The following is a 19,610-nucleotide window of genomic DNA, read 5'->3' on the forward strand; positions in this document are numbered from 1 at the left end:
GTTAAACCACAACAATAAATTATTGTGATTATACATTTGGAAAGGGGTGTGTGGCATAGGGGAGGGGATATAATTTTTTTTTTAACGCCACCAAATATTTCACTGGCATTTGGAGGAATGGTCAAAAATAATACAGAAAAATGAGAAATAGTGAGAAGAGACAATGATAAATAGTTGAGGACACCTGGACTTGTAAAAGCTGGAAAAAAACCAACCCGATTTGAGAGTTCTGTTGTCAGAAAGTGGACTTAGATTTAGAACAAAATCATAAGGCTGAAATAACTATTCCAGCCCGAGACTGTAAGTCAGCATTGTCACTGAATAGGTAATTTCCAATGCACTTTATGTTCTCCCAAGTGAACAGTTCCTGTTGCCCTGCTGGACAGAAAGCTTCTCCTATCTGAGTAGCAATAGTGATGGTGCAAGAGGCCCTGTTGCTTCTCAGAAGAAAAGGCATGCTACAGGAAGACTTAACTTCGAAGAATCACAGAATTGCAAATCTGGGTAAAAGTGAAAGGGACCACAGTGGGTTCTGCCTCCCTGCTGAAGCAGTGTCATTGTGGAGGACATGGAACAGGATTGCACCCAGATAGTTCTTGAATACCGCCAGTTATGGAGACTCCACAACCTCTCAGGGCAATCCTTTCCAGTGCATGGTCCTGGTGGAACCTCCCATGCATCAGTTTCTGCCCATTGTCTCTTGTCCTATTTCTTGGCACCACCAAGAAGTGCCTGACTCCATGCTCTTGACACCTTCCCTTCAGATATTTATAGGCATGAATAATGTCCCCTATCCTCTCAAGGCTGAACAGGCCCAGCTATCTCAGCCTTTTCTCATAAAAGATACGTTCTCTATCATCTTTGTAGCCCTCCGCTGGAACTACTCCAGGAGCTACAGATACCTGAACAGGTACCTGGTAAGTGCCCAAATGCCGAAAGTTTGAATTAAGCAGAAGACACCTCAAATGACCAAACCTGACCACCAGAAGCTCTGGACAATTGGCCAAGTTATACACCCTGGCATGGCATGTCCCAGAAAGTGAAGTCATAGAAAAATATCCTTATTTTCCTGTCATTGAAACATCTCCAAAAGGCATAGACACCAAGCCTGCAAGACATTAACTGCCCCATCTGCTGCTGTCCCTGACCCCTTTCCTCTCTTAATGAGGTGATCCTTTTCTCCTTAGGAAGCTGATTTAGCTCATGGATTCTGTAGGCTGAGTTTGAGGCAAATTGAAGGAAACCACACATCCTCAGGAGAAGTCAAATTCATAAACTGCTAATAATTTCTGAAGCCCTTGGTTGTATGTTAATAGATTATATAGTATCTCAGTCTGCTTTCTCTGCAAGGGACCGTATGAAAGTTCACTTTTGCAGCAGCAGTACCATAAATCTTGAGTGTTTTTTTGGAAAGACAGAGAGTTTCCTGTAACTCAAACACTTCACCCATGGGATAAGGCAGTAGGTAAGTCAAAGGGTCATAACCCTGCTGTCCTCCGCTTTGGGGATGATTTTCACTGCAAGGGCTTCACTAACAAGAAGCCGTTCAATCTCAGCAGTGGTTGCAGACAACCCCTGTGTGAGACAAAGACAGTTTGTGCTCTTTGTATCTTCTCACTCATTGGGTAAATGCCCACCCCAGACATCCAGTTGTGTGAGTAAACACATAAGGATTAAAGCAGGAGTCCCTGTATCTCAGAGAACAGACACAGAGTAAGTATGTGTACACCAAGGACTTGGAGAGCATTCGGCTGTGACCTGGGCATCCTGATATGACAGTGTGTACAGTTGCTCATACAGCTGGTGAATAATAAATACCTCAACATACCCTTGAGGTGGTACTTCTAAACACGTAGCACTTCATTGAAGTGATAGGAACCCTGATTAGAGTTACCCTGCGATGCTGTTCTTGTAGAAGTTTTCACACAGTTCATTTGACTTTTAAAAGAGATTGTCTTTTGAAGAGCAAGTGCAACTTACCAAAATAACCTTTAAGCTGCACAAGGCTTTGTTTGAAATACTATTCACCTATTCCAGTTCTCAAATGTCATCTCAGTCTCAGTGTTTATCTTTTCTTAAAACAAAACAAAATTGCTACAGTATTTCATGTAAATAGTTTTAACCTTCTTTACTGCTTCACTATGTGAAGTTATGAGCTTACATTATTGTCCTCAATTCATTTGCTACACAGTTTGGGACTACAGTTAAAAAGCAACTATCCCTTGGGGAGCAAGTACAAAAAGGACTTTAACTCACCACAGAAAGCACCAGAGGGTTGTTTGTCTGAATTATCAGAATAAGCTGTTTCAAATGAAAAACTGATGGTAATTTTTTTATACAATCTCACATGTGCCATTACTTCATGGGAAGCTTATAGCTTCAGGTAGTATTTATATCTGCCCATGGTGCTGCATCCTTCCTCGCAGGAGCTGTCACCCTCGGTCAGTGAATGCAGCATGCTGAATCATCAGGCTTTTAAGCGCATTCCCTGGAATGGGACTTATTTATCACAGAGCTTCCTTACCATGCAGCACACCGAAGGAAAACTCCTTTCAAGCCTCTGTTTCCACAAGCTGTTTCGGATGCTCACAGCTCAGTGGGGATGTATAAACTGGTCATATATTGAAGGATTTTAAATTAATAAACACAACGCACCACAGAGCCAACCAACAGCTCTTCTGCTTCCCAACTATTCCTAGCAACAAAACAAACACACAAACACGCTTCTCGGTCCTTCAACCCGCTAAATACTAAATACTCTCCAGTGATGCAACTTAGTGTAATGCTCCTGGGATTTTTCTGGCTTCACTCCCACAGTGTAGCAGACTCGGTTTGAGTCAGGAGATTGTTTTAGCACCGTCACAGTGCTGAAATTTCATTTCCTTTTCTTTTTTTTTTTTTTTTATTTCAAGAGAAGGGAGTAGTAACCTCGTCGCTTCTTCCCCAAACTACTTTCCACCCCACAGGGAAAGACTGAATCACATAGCTTCGGCCATCACCCACACCCGACCCGAGCTGCCCACGGGTGAAGGGATCGCCCCCGTCCCGTCCCCCTCGGGGCGATGCCTTCGCCCGCGGCGCACAAAGCCGCCCACGCCCTGTGTGGCACAGCCTCCCCCCGGGCTGCCAGCGTGGCACAGCCCCCGCTGCTGGCCTCACCTGCTCCGCTCCCCGCTGGCAGCAGCCGCCTGTTTTCCTTTCTCCCGCCCGCCCCGCTGACAGCCCGGCTTTGTCCGCCCGCCCCGCTCCGCTCCGCCCCGCGCGGGAGGTGCCACGGGAGCCGCGGGACAAGGTTCTCCTGCCCCGCCGAAAGCATCCCACCGCGGGGTTCCGCGCACTGCGGAGCGAGCGCACCGACCCGCGCCGGGATGTATTTATTATTATTACTTTAATTACTATTATTATTTTGTTGTTATTATTTATTTATTATTTCTAGATTTCCTTTTTCTGTTCCTTTTCTTCTCCTCTCCCTCCTCCTCCTCCTTTCTTCCTCTCCTCTCTCGTCCTTTCCTCCCTTTTTTCCTTCGGTGCAAGGTTAAGCTCCGGGTCCCGGCGGTTCCCAGCTGAGCGCAGCCGGCCCCAGCCGAGGCGATGCTCCCGACGGTTGGACCCGCTTGAGGAACAGAGCGTAAGAGCCGGCTCTACAGGACGTACAGATTTCCTCAGGCTCTCCGAAATCACCCCCTGCGGCAAAACCGACCCACCTGCTCTCGGAAACTGAGCTAGCCAGGGAAGCTGTCAGGCCCTATCTTTAGTTTTTTGCTTCACAGATGGACTGTTAGTCAAATCCTGCCCACGTGGAGTCTAGTAATTTATGCTGCTAAACTCTGTGTTGTGTAGCCATAAATGCTGAGGGCAGGTGATCTCTGTGTAGGATGTTTTTTACTATTTTTGTAACAGCAACTATCAACTAAGGCTTTGAGGAAAGAGAGGAATAGTGCAGAGCCTTCCCTTCCTCTTAATGACACCTGTATTTCCCCCACGAATTATGTTAGGGCACATCATTTAAATGAAGACAAAATTTTAAATAGGAGGAGAAAGCCCCAAAGCTGTGAAATAAATTACTTAAATTTAGTGTAACCTTGTTATTTTAGAGAGGGAAAGCATGAGAATTTCAGGAAGAAATTCTTTACTGTGAGGAGGGTGAGACATTGTAACGGGTTGCCCAGAGAGGTTTTGAATGCCCTATCCCTGGAAGTGTTCAAGGCCGGTTAGGTGTGGCTTTGAGCAACTTGGTCTAGTTCCATGTGACCCTTCCCATGGCCAGAGGGTTGAACTAGATGGTCTCTAAGATTCCTTCCAACCCAAACCATTTAATGATTATGCTGTTCCCTTCTGAGGAGCTCTGTGTGAAGGAGCAGGGTTGAGATCCAGTTTCTCCAATATTTATGGGATTTCTCCTGCTGCATAGTTTAGGGGATCCCTCATGTCCCTAGCGATGCACAGACCCCATAGAGACCTGGTACAGCAGCTCCACTGCCCCAATTAACTGACAAAAAGGGTGGCCTGGAAATGGGAATGGGAGATACCCATGGAATCTCCAACCCTTTCCTTTGCTAGGAAAAGAGAGCACCCCCTGCTTTGGGAGCTGGTTAGGGTTGAAACTTAGGTGAAAAAAGGTTCATGACCTCTGAGTGGGCTGGGGCCATTTGCTCTGAAAGTTGCAGAGCAGGGCTCATGGCAGTTGGATCTTTGATGGCAGAAGAGCAGTGACAGTGCCGTGACACTGGCACTGCTCTGCACCGCTGATAAGATGACGCTAAGACTGTGAAACTGGGCCTGGAGGTCAGGTACACTCATGAGCACTGCTCCTTTCTAGAGGTCACAGGCACCTCTTGTGGGGCAGGAAGGAAATTCCAAATATAATCCAGAGTGGGCAATGCCTCAAAAACCTACCACTCAAAACCAAGGGAGCTTTCTGGGCTTTTTTAGTTCAGTCTGAAAATACCTGAATTTTGTCCTAATCCTGTTGTTTTGTGTCATAGTGACAAGAAACCTGTTTTTGTGCCCATGGAACAATTATATGATTTTAGTGCATCTGCAAGCTGCGTTTAACCGAGTTTGAAGATCAGAAAATAAGCAGGTTTTGTATGGTCTTCTCTGGGACTCCACACAGCAGTGTTTGAGGTCCTGGTGGATGATTTTGTCATCAGTGTGTGCCTAAGTTTCAGGAATTGCAGTCTTCATGGTGTAGAAAGGAGGTTACAGAGCAGAGAGACAGAGTCAAGCTAAAAAACATAGTCTTATGTTTGAGCACGTCCAGTCTAGATGGCCACCAGGAGACCTGCTAACTTAGGAGACCTGTGCTCTGGAGGTTTAGCTGCAGGTCACTTCTGAGTGGTCCTTCTCTCCTGCTTGAGGCTCCCAGCATTATAGATGAGAGGTCTATTTGGTCTCAGCTATGGCCAGGTTCTTCCATGTCCATTATCACCAGACCAGGTAGGCAGCATGGCTCAGCCTGCCCCCTGCACACCTGTGATTTCCTGAGAGAAAACAGCCTCATCTGATGGATATCATCTCCCAGAGCCTTCAGGTATCGAAGGCCCAGAAACAAGGACTTTAGAGAGGCTCATGATGAGGTCCATGTAAGGTCTGGCCTGGGAATTTATCAGTCATCTACAGGAACATGAAGGCTGTCCTGTCTGTAGACATCCTGACATGTGTTTCCTTCCCTCAGACACTTCCCATGTTCTATGCCAAAGCCAGCACGTTTGTAAGGACCATTGTTGCAGAAACAGCCACTTTTAGCAGTCAATTTTGTCTCGCTTTGAGAGAGGAGTTGGGATCACATACATTCCCTGGCATCACAGGGTTCCTGGGTCAGGTTAGTGATACATTTGTGGCCAGTTTGGTTTTGTGACATGTTCCACCAAAGGTGATGGAGGTGTCACCTGGCAGTAGGATGAGCTGGCAAGCTGACTTTACCTACCAAAATGGTTTTAAAAATGAAGATTTGTCTGTCTCTAAAACTGGATGGTTGCTGGTCATCTCTTAACAAAAATTGCTCTGCAGTTTATGTGTGGATTCCTGTTTAGCAAGTGAAAAAACAGAAAATGGCTCCAAGCTGACAAAGGAAAGGTCAAAGCAATACACTTGGGTCCTAGCTTTCCTTCAAACACAGTAAGAGAAGCACCTACAGATACAACTGTGACCTGGTCAGGGTTGCCCAGGTACAGAAGAAGCTGCCAAATAATCTGCCCTGCAGAGCCTGAGGGGAGGGCATCTGTCTTCGGCCACACTCTCCTTGCTGGGAGAAAAGATGACTCAGTTTTTAAAGAACTCTTTACACTTGATCTCCAGTGACTGATGGAAAAGATGCAGTTAGGCTACAGGACATAATCTCAGTATAATTTATTACTAAAGGCTTTTTCTTGAATTCCTTCGACCCTACAACCTCCTTGATGTCAATCCAGCACAGGGTCATGGCTGAGAAGGGAATATGGCCCTTTCACTTTCATTCTTCATAGCTGTGATTAATTATCTGCATCATCTTCATCAGTGAGTGCAGTTAAGGGAGGAACAAAAGGGACATCAGTCTCTTTAATGCAGAACTGATTTAGATGCTCTTCTGTCAGTGTTTGGATCTTATCCGTTACACAAACCCACAGTAAAAGCCAAGTGTGTGACTGAGTCTTTTAGCAGACATACACTGAAACATCCATGTAAATATATCTATCTGAATATAAAACTCAGTATTCCCACTTGCAGATGCTTCTCTGTTTCTTCATTTATTACTTCATTAATTATCAATAGTGATTTCCTTTTTTATGCTAGCCCAAAATATGCAATATATTTCCCACTAAAACAAACGGAAAGAGTTGAGATTGACACACTCTATTATAACAAATATCAGCAGCCTTTGTTTACAGAACATATAAATTGTCTCAGGATAAGTAATAGCGCTTCCTAAATGTCATGATTAGACAGGTTAAATTATTGTTTTTTTAAAACCTGTTGGAAGAAAATGTGCAAAATTTCCACTTCAAAACTTTTTCAGACCTTTTTTTTTAATCTCTCTCTCCCTTTTCTTCGCTACCCAACTGCCCTCCCAAACCATGGTTCCCACAAAATTTTGCATTTGGTGAAACCTTACCATTTGGTATCCAGAAACATCTGAGGAAATCCTCAGAAAACTCTCATCTCTTACTATTACTCATTTGTCTACTTGCTTTGCTGGTGTGTTTATTTATTTTTTACATTTTAACCAAGTGCCCCCAATAAGCCAGGAAGCACTATGCAGTCAACAAGTGGTGACTATGCCCAGCACACAAAAAAGTTAATCTGGAACTGATTAATAAGATAAATTGAAAAGTTGACCTTAACACACAGTCCACCATCATGCTACAAGTGTGGAGCCTTGCGCAGGGTCTCATTTGTACACAGTGTCTCTGCTGCCTCTCTGTTATAGTAGCCACACTGAGCAGCGCCAAGCACAGGGAGGGAAGGGGAAGGAATGAGGCTAAGAAAGCTGTACTTTGTCTTGTGTTGGCAAGGCAACCTGATATATTTGTTGTACAGTATTTTTACAGAAGTCCTTTTCCCTGCCAAAGCCTTAAAAAACCAAGCCCCAAGTACATTAGTGAGCTGTTAAATTGTGTGGTTGGATACATGCAGCCTATTTTACATGATGCGTGTGAAACAGAGGTGATATATCAGCTGTCACTCAATATTTTATAGAATAGTACATAAATCATTGGAGGAGTAAGTCTGAAAAGTCTTACTCAAGGTCCAAACACCCTGTGTTCTGCTGCTCAAAGGCAGGCTTGGATAAAGCCATTCCCAGCTCATACAGGATATGGTAATTTGCTTCTGTTGCTGTCCTAATGCATTATTTCTAGTAGGGACAAGGCAAGACTTTTTGGCATAGTCCTCTCCTCACTCATCTTGCTTGCCTCAGGGAAGTGCAGCCTTAAGTGGTAATTGCCTCAGCCCAGTCCCAGCATTAAAAGTGAGGTTCTTAGCTGTATCTACATATTTGACCACTCTACTAGCATCCCTAGAGAGCAATCCCTCCTCTCTAACCTCTCTGTGGCCCTGATATCCCCTATCACTAGAATGAATGAATGAGTTTTAAGAATGCATTTAATTTAAGGGGTTAGGACCCCCTCTTCATGGGGTCAGACCCGAGTATTGCCTTTTAAAATGTTTCTCTCTGGGGAGAGAGTTTTTCAAACTCTGAAATCGTCAGATAGTGGTGATAAATGGGTTCATTTAAAGGAAATTGGCAACATTTGAAAAAAATAGATGCTGCACTCAAGTTCTTTGGAAGCAGTTTTGCAATGGTATCTATTAACCTAGTTCCTTTTCAGCGAAGCTCCTAAGTGTGAACCACTTATCAGACCAACATCTACATGCTTTTCTTGCTAGGATGCTTTCTTGAATGTATGCCAAATCTCTAATTTCCAAAGAGATACCCAAGTCTGTCTTGGCCAGTCTCTTCTGATTAACCTTTCACCTTAAAGTTTCAGGATTTGAGAGTATTCTCTTTCATTAGATGGATTAAGTTTTCATCTGTGAGAGCCTAACTAATCAAGTTGCTGAAATCATTATGTTAACTCTTTCTGTGTCTGTGAAGTGTGAAAATTCCTTGGAAGGCTTTCCTGATGGCATGAGGATTTTGGATTGGATTGTCATTACATAAATAGGGAAAGAAGCAAACTCCTCAAGATTAATACTTGCCAACAACAGCAGAGAAATACTAGCCAGCAGTCATAATGGACTTGCAACAGACCGTTGTTTAGAAGGTGGTTATAGAGTAAAAAGGAAAGAGACTGTAGCCCCACTGAGGATGGGGACAGTCCCCAGCTGCTGGGACCTACCAGGTGATACTCAGGGGAAATACACTGAGAAAATTAGAAGCAGTGAGGCTGAAGATCTCCTTTCCTCGGAAGCTTCACCTACCCAGAGATGGGATCATAGCGATGTCTGTGGCACAGAAGCAGATGGATGAGCAGGCACCCTCTGTGTCACTTAGCAGAGGAGACAGATAGTACCTAACCAAGTGTGAAACTGATCCCTGTGCTCCTACATCACTGTGGGAAGTGCTATTCCTGAATAGCCTCAGGGAAAGCAGGAAAGGTCTGACAAATTGTTCTATGACTCTCTGTTTCTATGAAAATAGTTGTTAATGGCAATGTACCATTACACAGGGACTCCTCACCCTCTACATGTGGCCTCCAAACTGGGTAGAATTCATGAAACCTGTTTTGAAGGACCAGACTTACCCTGATTACAACTGGAAGAAATTCTTCTCCCTGAGAGAATAATTAGGAAGCTGAGCTGAAGCTCAGTGTTGAACCACACTTTCCCTTAACAGTGGTTTTCCCTTGCAACTTGGAGGGAAATTCTTTGAAAACATTGTGCACATCTCACTGTAACAGATGCTGGAGAGAGCCATGCTGTTCTTTCCATGACTATCAGGAGTGGAAGCTATGAAATGAGGGGTAAAGAAAGGAACTGTCTCATCTGAAAAAAAAACATGTTGTTTTCTTCTTCCTGTAAAGCCGAGGTCGTTTTGGGTAATTGTACCAGCAAGATGCAGTGTCATAACCAGATGCAAAGTTATGCACTTATTTAGTGGTATGGTTGAAATTCTTTAGTTTATGGCATCTGGCATTGGGTTTTTTCTAAATAAGGAAGCATGAGTAATCAGAAATCTCCTGTTTTAGTATTACCATAGAAACAGGGCATGTAAGAAGTAAATGAACTGTGTTTACGGAGCTGAATCAGGTCTTATTGAATATGTAGGAATAAAACTAACAATGGTAGAAGAGTCCAGGGGACTGAATATCCCAGACAGGAAACCATTGAATGCCCCTAACACTGTTCACCCTGCCACCATGTGTTTCTTTGTTCTTGATGAAATTAATTCTGTGCACTGTCTGTGTACACACATTTGGCTTTGTCTCATAGTAGTGACTAAGGGAGCAATAATGAGCGTATTTTTTCCATGTCAGGCATAGATTTTCTATGAGTGGTTCACAAATGATTTTGTTGGATAAAAAGTGAGGGTTTATTAAATATTACTTTTGAAAAAGTATATTCAAACTAGTATCTGTAAATCCACTACAGTGGCTAATAAGGAAACTAATGACAAGCGACTAAACCTTTTCCCAGAGGACTGAACAATTTATATAAGCAATTCCTACCTCCACAAGTCACTTTCTCTCCCACAAGGACAGTAAAATTTTAAGTTAAATGTCATAAGAGAGCAACACTCATAAAGAAGAGGAAAAAAAAAAGAAGAAATAACAAACTCCTGAGCAAATACCATCACTGTAACTTAAAAAGCTCCCTGGTTGTCATTTACATAAAAATAAATACTCATACCACCCTAATTGCACAAGAAAGAAGTAAAATAGAGGTCTGTATCATTACTGCTGATCAGAGTTACAGCTTCAGAGTTTCCTTGAAAATTCAGGCATGCTGTTTATATAGAATGGAAACTTAGGTAGAACTACTGGCTACACACAGATCAGTGCAGTTAAAGTGATTTCAGTGATGTCTGATCGTATTTGAACAGGTAGTTGAGATCTCTGAAGAAATATGGATTAGCATGAGATGATAAATGAAGTTCAGTGTACATGGGATGTAAAGAAATTCTTTTGAAATGCTGTCACAAATGCAATAAAGCACAAGTCTGGAGAATTACAAAGGGCAGATTCCCACAGTTCTGGCCCTGCTGATGTTAAGAGAGCAGGTTTCCTTCTCAGATATAATAAGAAAATATATCCTGTATCCTTGCCCTGCTTTGTTGTCTCCTTTCTCTCCTGCACACCATGTGCATGTTGCTGTCAGTAAGTGCTGTGGGTAGTAGAAACTCCAGCAACAATGTATTTAAATTGTCTGGGACTGTATTGTGCAAAGAGCTGAATATTTCAGCAGCAGTTGGTGTTGCTGGTGAACCCAAGGGCCACATTACAGGTGTGCCAGGGAAGGGATACCCTGGGCAAGCTCTGGGTCAAAGGGCTTTAGCGCCTGGAATTTGTTAAATGCATTTGCACTTGTAAACTCCTGGCAACATCTGGTTTGGTTTCTTACAAAATTAATCCATTTTGTGGCTTCTGCACCTGCTGTGAGGTGTGAAACAAAGCTCATGCGGACAACCAGGGGAGTTCTTTTCAAAAAACACTCCAGATGTTAACAAACCCCCTCATTTTAACACATCTTTTACTGACTGGAGTTAAAGTTCCCAACGTCTGTTGACAGCAAAAGATGAGCAGAGCTTTTCAAGTAAGCCGAGGAGATTCACTGTGCTCCACACCTGCAGAGTGTCAATAAGAATTAAGTTCCCAGAACTAAGAACTCAATGTCCAAAGTCTTTCTTAAGCTTACTTCAAAAGTAATTAATTGTCTAACATCCTGATGGTAAAGGAGACACCTAAATAACTCCAGAATTTTGTTAATATTTGTCACATAAATATATTGGTTTGTATTCTCAAACAGCCTCCGATTGATGATGATGATGATGATGATGATGATGATGATGATGATAGTAAGGAAAAACAGATTAGTCTTGTCTCTTAGAACCCTCATTCTGATTTTAATTATTTATCTGCAGACAATGAAATATAACTCTTTCATGGTATTGCTTATTAAGCTGGAAGATTGAAAGTGCGCATTGCTGTAATAGACAGAATATACATTGGAGAGTCTAATTAAACAGGAATTAAAAAAAAACAACAAAAAACATAGCAAACATTTTTAAATTATTGGATCTGTTGATTTTGATTTGTAATAAAGGACATTTTCTGTATTCAAGGGAAGAATTGTCTGGGAGCAAAGCCAGGAGTAGCAGTGGCAGGAGGAAGGAAGAAGAGAACTACACAGATATTTTTGTTACAAATTGTCCAAAAAGTGGCTGCTTGTAATGGTTTAGTAAACAAATAGGACTCACAATTCTTTGCTCTGCAGATGCCCTGATACTAATGAGACTCCATGAAGAGATGCACAATAACAACAGTTATTGCTTTTTACTGCTACATGAGCTTAGGGGGAAGTAAATAAAAAACCAAAAAGACACCTAAAGCCCTCTCAAATACTTCTTCCCATCAAATATTATTATATTTGTAAAATTAGCTGTCCACAACAGTGAGTGTCTTTCAGCTTCATGAGTTGCAGAATAAATTTTGAAAGGAAGATAAGATTTGCCCTGGCCTGAGCCACTGCATTTGGGCTGGAGCAGGCTATCTGCCCTTTGCACACACACAATCGCGCTTCCTCTGCCCTCCAGCAGCTCTGTGTTTCAGAGACAACAACCCAAGGGAGAAGGGTAGGGTCACATGGGTGTCTATCACTGGGCTGCTCCATGCACCTCGTGACTGGGAGATGTCACTGACACAGCAGCAAGACCCTGAAGGCAAAAGTGGGCTGGTATTTCATTGCAGGTCTGGGGTCCTCCCCTCTGAAGCTCACAGGGCCCCACATCCCAAGGACAGTCACTTGCCAGCCCTACCAGCTCCCTGGCTTGCTGATCCAATAGGGACATCCAGAAACAATCTGAGCTTGCAGCACCACACACTCTGCAATTCCAAGCCCTGGGATTCTCTCTTTCCATACCTGCAACTCTCTTCTCCACCCATAACACATGTCGAGGAGATCTAAAAACTGCCTGAAGGCAAGTTGGCACCTATGCCAACATGAGGTGATGAGAAACAAGACAGAAACATTGTTTGCAATTTCAGGGGTTTGCTGCTTGTTTTCCATGGGGAGCACCTCTGGCATGGTGGCCTGAGGACTGATTGCTACTTCTGGATACTACTCCTGAAGTGTTTGTCCCACGCCAGCTGCCAGTTACAAAACAGACAGCAGCTCTGGGAAACACCTGCATGCATTTGACCTGTAGACACCCAATTAAGGATTGCTGCAAGGCTCTCTGCTATGTAGCTTCACCACAGTTCTCTGCAGTGATTTAAATCAGTCACATAGTAATTCTATCAAAACAGTCAAAGCCCTTTGCAGTAACTGGAGCTATTCCATAATAATTTTCGGATTTTGGCATGGAAAAATTTCAGCTGTACAGATACGCTGAAAAGTTGTCCAGAACAGAAAAAAAAAGAATCTGTGTTTTTCCATTTTTCCTAGTCCTTACATTTGAATTTAAATTATCTACACCAAGGTAGGACCAGAAATATTTAATGTAGAAGCTTGGAAATATTTGATGAGTTGAAGGCAAAAATTGAGTCTTATACTGTAGTTGGGCAATGAGTACAGCTTGGCCTAAAACTGACAAGTCAGACTGGAGCTTATAATATTTCCATCATTTTCATAAGACTTGAAATTTCCAAAACAGGTGTAATGATTTGATTAGAAGTGCATCTTTTTAATTCATGGATGTGAAGTGACAAATATGATTAAAGTGCTTGAACAGCGCCATCTAAACTAGCTTTTGTGTGTTCTCCTCTATTGCTAATGGCTCAGCAGTGCTGCTTTCACTGTCAGTGTTGCTAACTCTTGCTAGTTAAGCAAAGTGATTCTGCCCTTCTACTCCACTTTCACGAGATCCCACCCAAAAGTACTGCATACAGCTCTGGGACCCTCAGCATGACAAGGATGTGGAGCAGGTCTAGAGGAGGGCCACAAAGATGATCAGAGGGCTGGAGCACGTCTCCTGTGAGGACAGGCTGCGAGAATTGGAATTATTCAGCCTGGAGAAGAGAAGGTTCCAGGGAGACCTTAGAGCACCTTTCCAGTACCAAAAAGGTGGCTGACAAGAGAACTGGAGAGGGACTTTTTACAAGGGCATGATAGGACAAGGAGAAATAGCTTCAAACTGAAAGACGGTCTGTTTATATTAGCTATTAGGAATAAATATTGTGAGGTTGGTGAGGCACTAGAACAGGTTGCCAGAAAAGTTGTGGATGCCCCACTCCTGGAATTGTTCTAGCCAGGTTGGATGGGGCGCCTGGTGCAGTGGAAGTTGTCCCAGCCCTTGGCAGGGGGGTTGTAACTAGGTGGTATCTCAGGTCCCTTCCAACCCAAACCATTCTATGGTTTTATTGTACAAAACATTATTATGCTATTTATTGTTATGCCATAATATATATAAATTCATAGTGCATCTGTATCTAGGTTCTTTTCCCCACTCTCTCTTAAAACATGTAATAATGGAGGAAGAGCTACATGAAGACGACCAGAGAGACCAAAGATATGGCACCACTTCTGTTCAAGGAGTGACAAAGGGACTCTCTACAGCCAGAGGAAAGGGCAAGGGAAGGGATATGATAGAGACCTCTATTAAGTTCTGAGCAGACCTGAAAAATTAACTTGGGACTAATTGCTCTTTCCAAGAATAAAGGAATTTGCAGCAAAATCAACAGGTTTTAGGTGTCAGGCTGAGAAGAGATGCAATAACAAATGTGTTCTTTGCACAACAGGTATCTTGGTTGTGGACCTTAATGCCTCAGGATGTTATGGATCTAAAAGGACTAAAAGGGCTGAAAGTGGTTGAATACATTAACTGAAGAAAAATCTAAAGAGGCTATTGAACACCAAGATGCCATCTCTGCAGCTGCAGTCACAGGAGGCTGGTAACTGTATTGAGAAGGTCCCTACATTGCTGCCTATTTTTATGTTCTTCCCAAAGTAGGTAATATTCGTTACTGCCAGAGACAGGATCCTGGACTAGCTGGACCTTGAATCTGATCCAGTGTGTCTGTTCTTGTTATCTTACATTAATTTTTAGCAAGAGAAAAAAGGGAGGCACATTCTAGTACTCAGGACTTTTAAACTTTAAATATTCTATGTTTAGTTCCCAGAGCTGAGTGAAAAGAACTTAAATCTTACTAATATCAAATAAATTCAATGATTTTTGAGTGATGTGGGATTCATGAGTAATAGGGCTACATTGCATAGTAAACCACAGCTTCAGTATGCCATAAAAGTCTAAAATAGAGCATGGATAATAAACATATTCACAGCTGGATTTTGATAATATTGAAGTACAATGGATTGCATCATTGTTTTGGTTCAATCTCTGATTTTCAGATAAGATTCTGGCAGCACTGTAAAGCAGAATTCTTTTCTTTGCACATATTTTTCTTCAATAATACCAAAAACCAATTGAAGATCCTTGGCAGTTTTTTACAATTTTTTCAGCACCTACCTCTGCTAAGCATCACATTTGTGGTTTTATATTAACAAGTGTACCTCACATGACTCAGATTAAAAAATTCTAATTAAAAGATTAAGAATGTAGTTTATTCTAGTGCAAGAGAGAATCACTGAGTGAATTTGTTTAATTTGAGCCACAGTATGGTACTGTATGCAGTTTTATTTTCCCTCTTCCTTTTCATCTGAATTTCTGTAAATGTCATATTCACAGGGGTCAGAAAAGGGAGAGAGATAAAAAAAAAAGAGATTATGGCTCAACATTATCAGATTGTATAGGGAGCAGATTTATCCATGTCTTTGATTATCTCCCCTGGTCAGGATGAGATACGGTCTGCAGTTCATGGTTCATTCCTCATAACCACTGAGGCAGAAATGCAACGTAATGAAAATTGATCTATAGAACATATTTGATTAGTGAAATATGAGCAAAGAAAATACTTCTGGAGAAAGGGAAAATAAAGAGCATGTACCAGCAGAAGCAGACACACAGACACACATACACACAGGCAGGCATCATTTTTTCCTCCAGAAAAGCAGGTGGGGTAAGCACTGGATGTGTTCACCAACAAAAGGGTTCATTGCTTCACCTACCTCTAAATCTCACTGTAGAGATTCAACTATAGAAATAGAAAAGCAAAAATGAAAATTCCCAATTTATGATTGTGCTCTTTCTCTAACTATCAGAAGACAACATTTTGGAAAAATGAAGAGTAGCTTCACTGCTGAAGATTACCTTGTAGCAAAATATGTCTTCAGTTACTTGGTTTTCCTTCAACTTCTGCCTGTGTAAGCCAAGGCACATCGCTGATACCCTCTTTCTTCCATGTTTTTTATTTGTAAAGATGTGGCTAGCATTACACTAGAATTCTGTGAGAATTAATCTAATACAAGGGAGGCTTTGTCTTCCAATGGCATAAAAACATGTTGTGGAAACAAATGCATTCCCTCTTATCTGAAATGTGTATCTTTTACGTGGTCACTTGTACGTTCACAGCAAACTAATAACAAATGATCTTCCCATCTGTGCAGGCTCACTCATACAGTAGGGAAGAAAAATAACTTCTGTTGTTTAGATGAGCAATGAGGGAACATGGAACGAAACAGGGTAAGAAAACACACCAGACTAAAGCCATATAGTGAAATGTGATCATATAAAACATTTACAGACTATTTTAAGAAGGGAAGTCCTAAACAATTGAGGCTAGTCATAGACAAATCATGGAGAGAAAAGGAGTAAAATGTTTAGAATAAATTTTTCATTGCCAGTAGCACAAGGCATTCCTATGCATTATTTTATAAGGAAAATATTTGTTCCCTTTGGGACTGCTAAGCCACCTCCAGGGATTTTAATTTTCCATGCTACCTCCTATCTCAGCACCTATATATGCTTAAAGATTTTTGCAGTGATTTGGGATCTATGACTATTTTCCTGACAGATTTCTAATTGAAAGCAGCATGACAAACCACAGGAAGCCCTATCTCCACAGACGTACTGTTGCTGCTGCACGAAGTCAGCCTGTTTTTGTGCTGTCCCTGAGCCTCTGCTGTGCCCTGCACAGGAGTCTTACAGCAGAAGCAGCAGCTGCAGAGGAGAAGCTGAGGTGTCTCTGCCCTCATCGCAGCACAGCCACAGCCACACTCCTGCACCGCCGTGCCCAGGGGCATCAGCATCCTGGTTGCCCCTCCATGGTACTGCCTGTGGCTCCAATAGCCACTGGTGCTGCTGAGCCTGAGGGGCACTGGCACTGGCCTTTGCCCACTGCCCAGAGGGCACGTGCCAATGGGAAAACAAAACTCTGCCAGCTTCACCCCTTCCTGTGACTTGCAGGAGAGCAGAAAAGAAACTCACAGCAAATACTTCAGGATGGGAAGCCTCCAGATAATTAGTAGGCGGGCACAGCTCCTGAAGGGAGCTGCTCCCGCTTCGTGTCAGGGTGAGTTTGGACCAAAGATCTCAGCCTTGGGCTGCTCCTTTGCTTTGTTTTCATGTTCCTGTACAACGAAAATCAGCTAGAAGCCAAAGGACTAGAAGGCAGGCTTAGTCTCTTCATTTTTTTGTTGTGTTTTTCCCCCTCTCTCCAAAGATCAGAAGACCCTGTCAACAAGACACAGCAATCTGGGTTGTCTGTAGCTGTGCCTATGCTGCTGAGATAGTCCCATGTGTTACCTTGCAGCCACTCTGCAGATACAAGACCAGGCACCCCATGATTTATGGTTTTGGGCAGGGAGGTGTCAGTTCCCTTTGATATGCAATTTAGTGGGAGAGAGTAAAGAGCTAAAATGACTGCAATGGAAGAAATCCACTGAAGTACAGGTGTAAAATAGTACACGTTTTCAGTCCTGGGATACTGCAGGAGCATTCAAAAGCATGTTTTTTGAACCTAAGCATTTGTTAATGCAACACCTGACTGTCTTCTTCCAGGTCTCTGCCTTTGAGGTGACAGATGCTGGTTACTTTCTGTTTCACATGCCCATAGGTCTTCAGCTAGCATTTCTGGAAGCCAGTGGAAGACTCTCCTCTGCTTTCAGTCATCGATGAACCAGGCCCAGAGGGATGCTGGAGCTGATATTGGCTCATGGCATTTGGCCTTTGCAGACACAGGGATATTTGGCAAGTTATAATTGCTTTTTGCTGAAACAGCAATGTCTGAAGGCATGCCAGTGTATTAATATACTCTATTATTTGCAGACTTGCATGCTGGGCCAAGGTAAGCACCGAGCAACTGAATCACCTCAATCTGAACTTTTCCCTCTTGCTTCAAAATTTCACTTCATGTTCTCATGGTATCTACTACCACTGCTATGTTTATTCAGTTTGCCATGTGTCTCAGATTAAACTAGAGTTCTGAGTTTTCACAGTCAACACAGCCTCACTGATGAATGGGAGATTCCATGCCCAGCATTACTCATTCACAGAAGAATGACTAGAAGAGCACTCCAAGACCAAAGAAGCAATGCCAGGCATATTTCTTATATGCTTTGATTCAAAGCACTCCCATTGATTCTCTTACATTTGCAGAACTATTGTTGTCTGGGAATTTTGCATGAACTAAAAATAAAAGAAGCAGTTTCTGAAGAAAGGTGCTCTAGGTTAGATCCTAGCATGTGGCTATGTTCAAAGTGCTGTGACCTGCTCTGCTTTTGCCCTAGTGCCCTGGTGCTGGGACCAGTTTATCACAGTGTGGGTGTGACTAAAGCTATGTATTCTACACCCTCTATTAATTCCTCATTAACTGTTGGACCATTTGCAGCAGCTGCCCAGGGCACACCCAACCCCTCAGGCTAAAAGCTGGGTGTTAAAGAAGCTGTGAGATAGAGCTGTGGTAACTCCCCTCCGGGGAGTCGTTATCACCTTCACACCCAGCCTGAGGGGGCGTGTCAGCTAAGGGGCCATCAACGGTTCCAAAAAAATACCTCATGACTCACAGAGTCAGATCACCCACTGAGAACTCCCCATCTGGGGGAGGTACTAGGCGTTCCCACCTGAACATGAGGGATTCTTGGAGGTGTGGAGACTTCTGGGACCACTCGCTGGATCCAGAGGAGGATCAGAACCTCAACAGGAGGAGAAGACCACCACTCTCGATCAGACTGTGATCGTTATCTGCACCAACTGGTTTTTCCCTTCCTTTAACTTTGGACTCCGGGGAGCCATGTGGGTCAACAGCACAAGGGCTAACAAATACCATTGTGTTTGTGCCCCAGGGTGCTGGGTTATATTTCTGGGTTTTGTGGGGCAAACCTAATTTTCTCTTTGTATCATTGCATTCATGGTCATATTTTTATTAAATTATAACTCTGACTTATAATCTCTTTTCTGTTGAGTTCACTTCTCCTGCTGGTTTACCTTTAAACCAGCACATCTTTGCTACAAATGGGGTGTAGAGGGCAGCTGGGCACAGTCGAGTTTTCTCATCAAAATGTCCCAAATTTATGTTTGAATTGTTAATTAAAATTTTGACTTAACCCCAGTTTTCATTCAGTCTGTACCTTGCATGTATGCATGCAGCAGTCTTTTATATTATCCACTATTTTTAATCTGATTGTCATCTCTGATTATCCCTGCTAGATCTGTGTAGCTGTATTTATGTTACAGAATGCAGAATCACTTCTAAAAATGTGCAAACAGAGGTCACAGTAATGATGTGCAAAAATCACTTAGGTTTTGAGTTTGTTTTGAAAACCTGCTTTAAGCACTATGGCATAAAGTGTAGGACAGTTGACAAAAGGACAAGAAGTAAGATTAAGAGAGGGAAGGAGGAAAAGAAGGATAACAGAGGCCCTTCAGATATTACACTGCATTGATTATACTTGAATTAGATTGTAAAAACACAAGACACAGTGAAATCCCACATCCCAGTGATAGACAGTTGATGCATATGGACATTTGGTGACATACTCAGAGCCACTCAGAAAACCTGCAGCAAACAGGAATAAGCCTTGCCTGTGAATACCTTGACTGTTTAAATGCTTTTAACTTTTGCTTGATACATCTTTTC

General features: G+C 42.6%; 1 protein-coding gene across 1 annotated transcript in view; it reads right to left on the reverse strand.

Moving 5' to 3' along the window:
• The window catches only part of MAPRE2 (microtubule associated protein RP/EB family member 2), a 100,189-nt gene extending 96,989 nt beyond the window's left edge, over positions 1 to 3,200 (reverse strand). The window contains exon 1 of the mRNA XM_071554573.1: positions 3,160 to 3,200. The gene's annotated coding sequence lies outside the window, so the exon portion shown is untranslated. The remainder of the gene's footprint in view (positions 1 to 3,159) is intronic.
• Between the last annotated feature and the right edge of the window lie 16,410 nt (positions 3,201 to 19,610).

The sequence above is a fragment of the Pithys albifrons genome, chromosome 4 (genome assembly GCF_047495875.1).
Source record: "Pithys albifrons albifrons isolate INPA30051 chromosome 4, PitAlb_v1, whole genome shotgun sequence".
Lineage (NCBI taxonomy): Eukaryota > Metazoa > Chordata > Aves > Passeriformes > Thamnophilidae > Pithys > Pithys albifrons.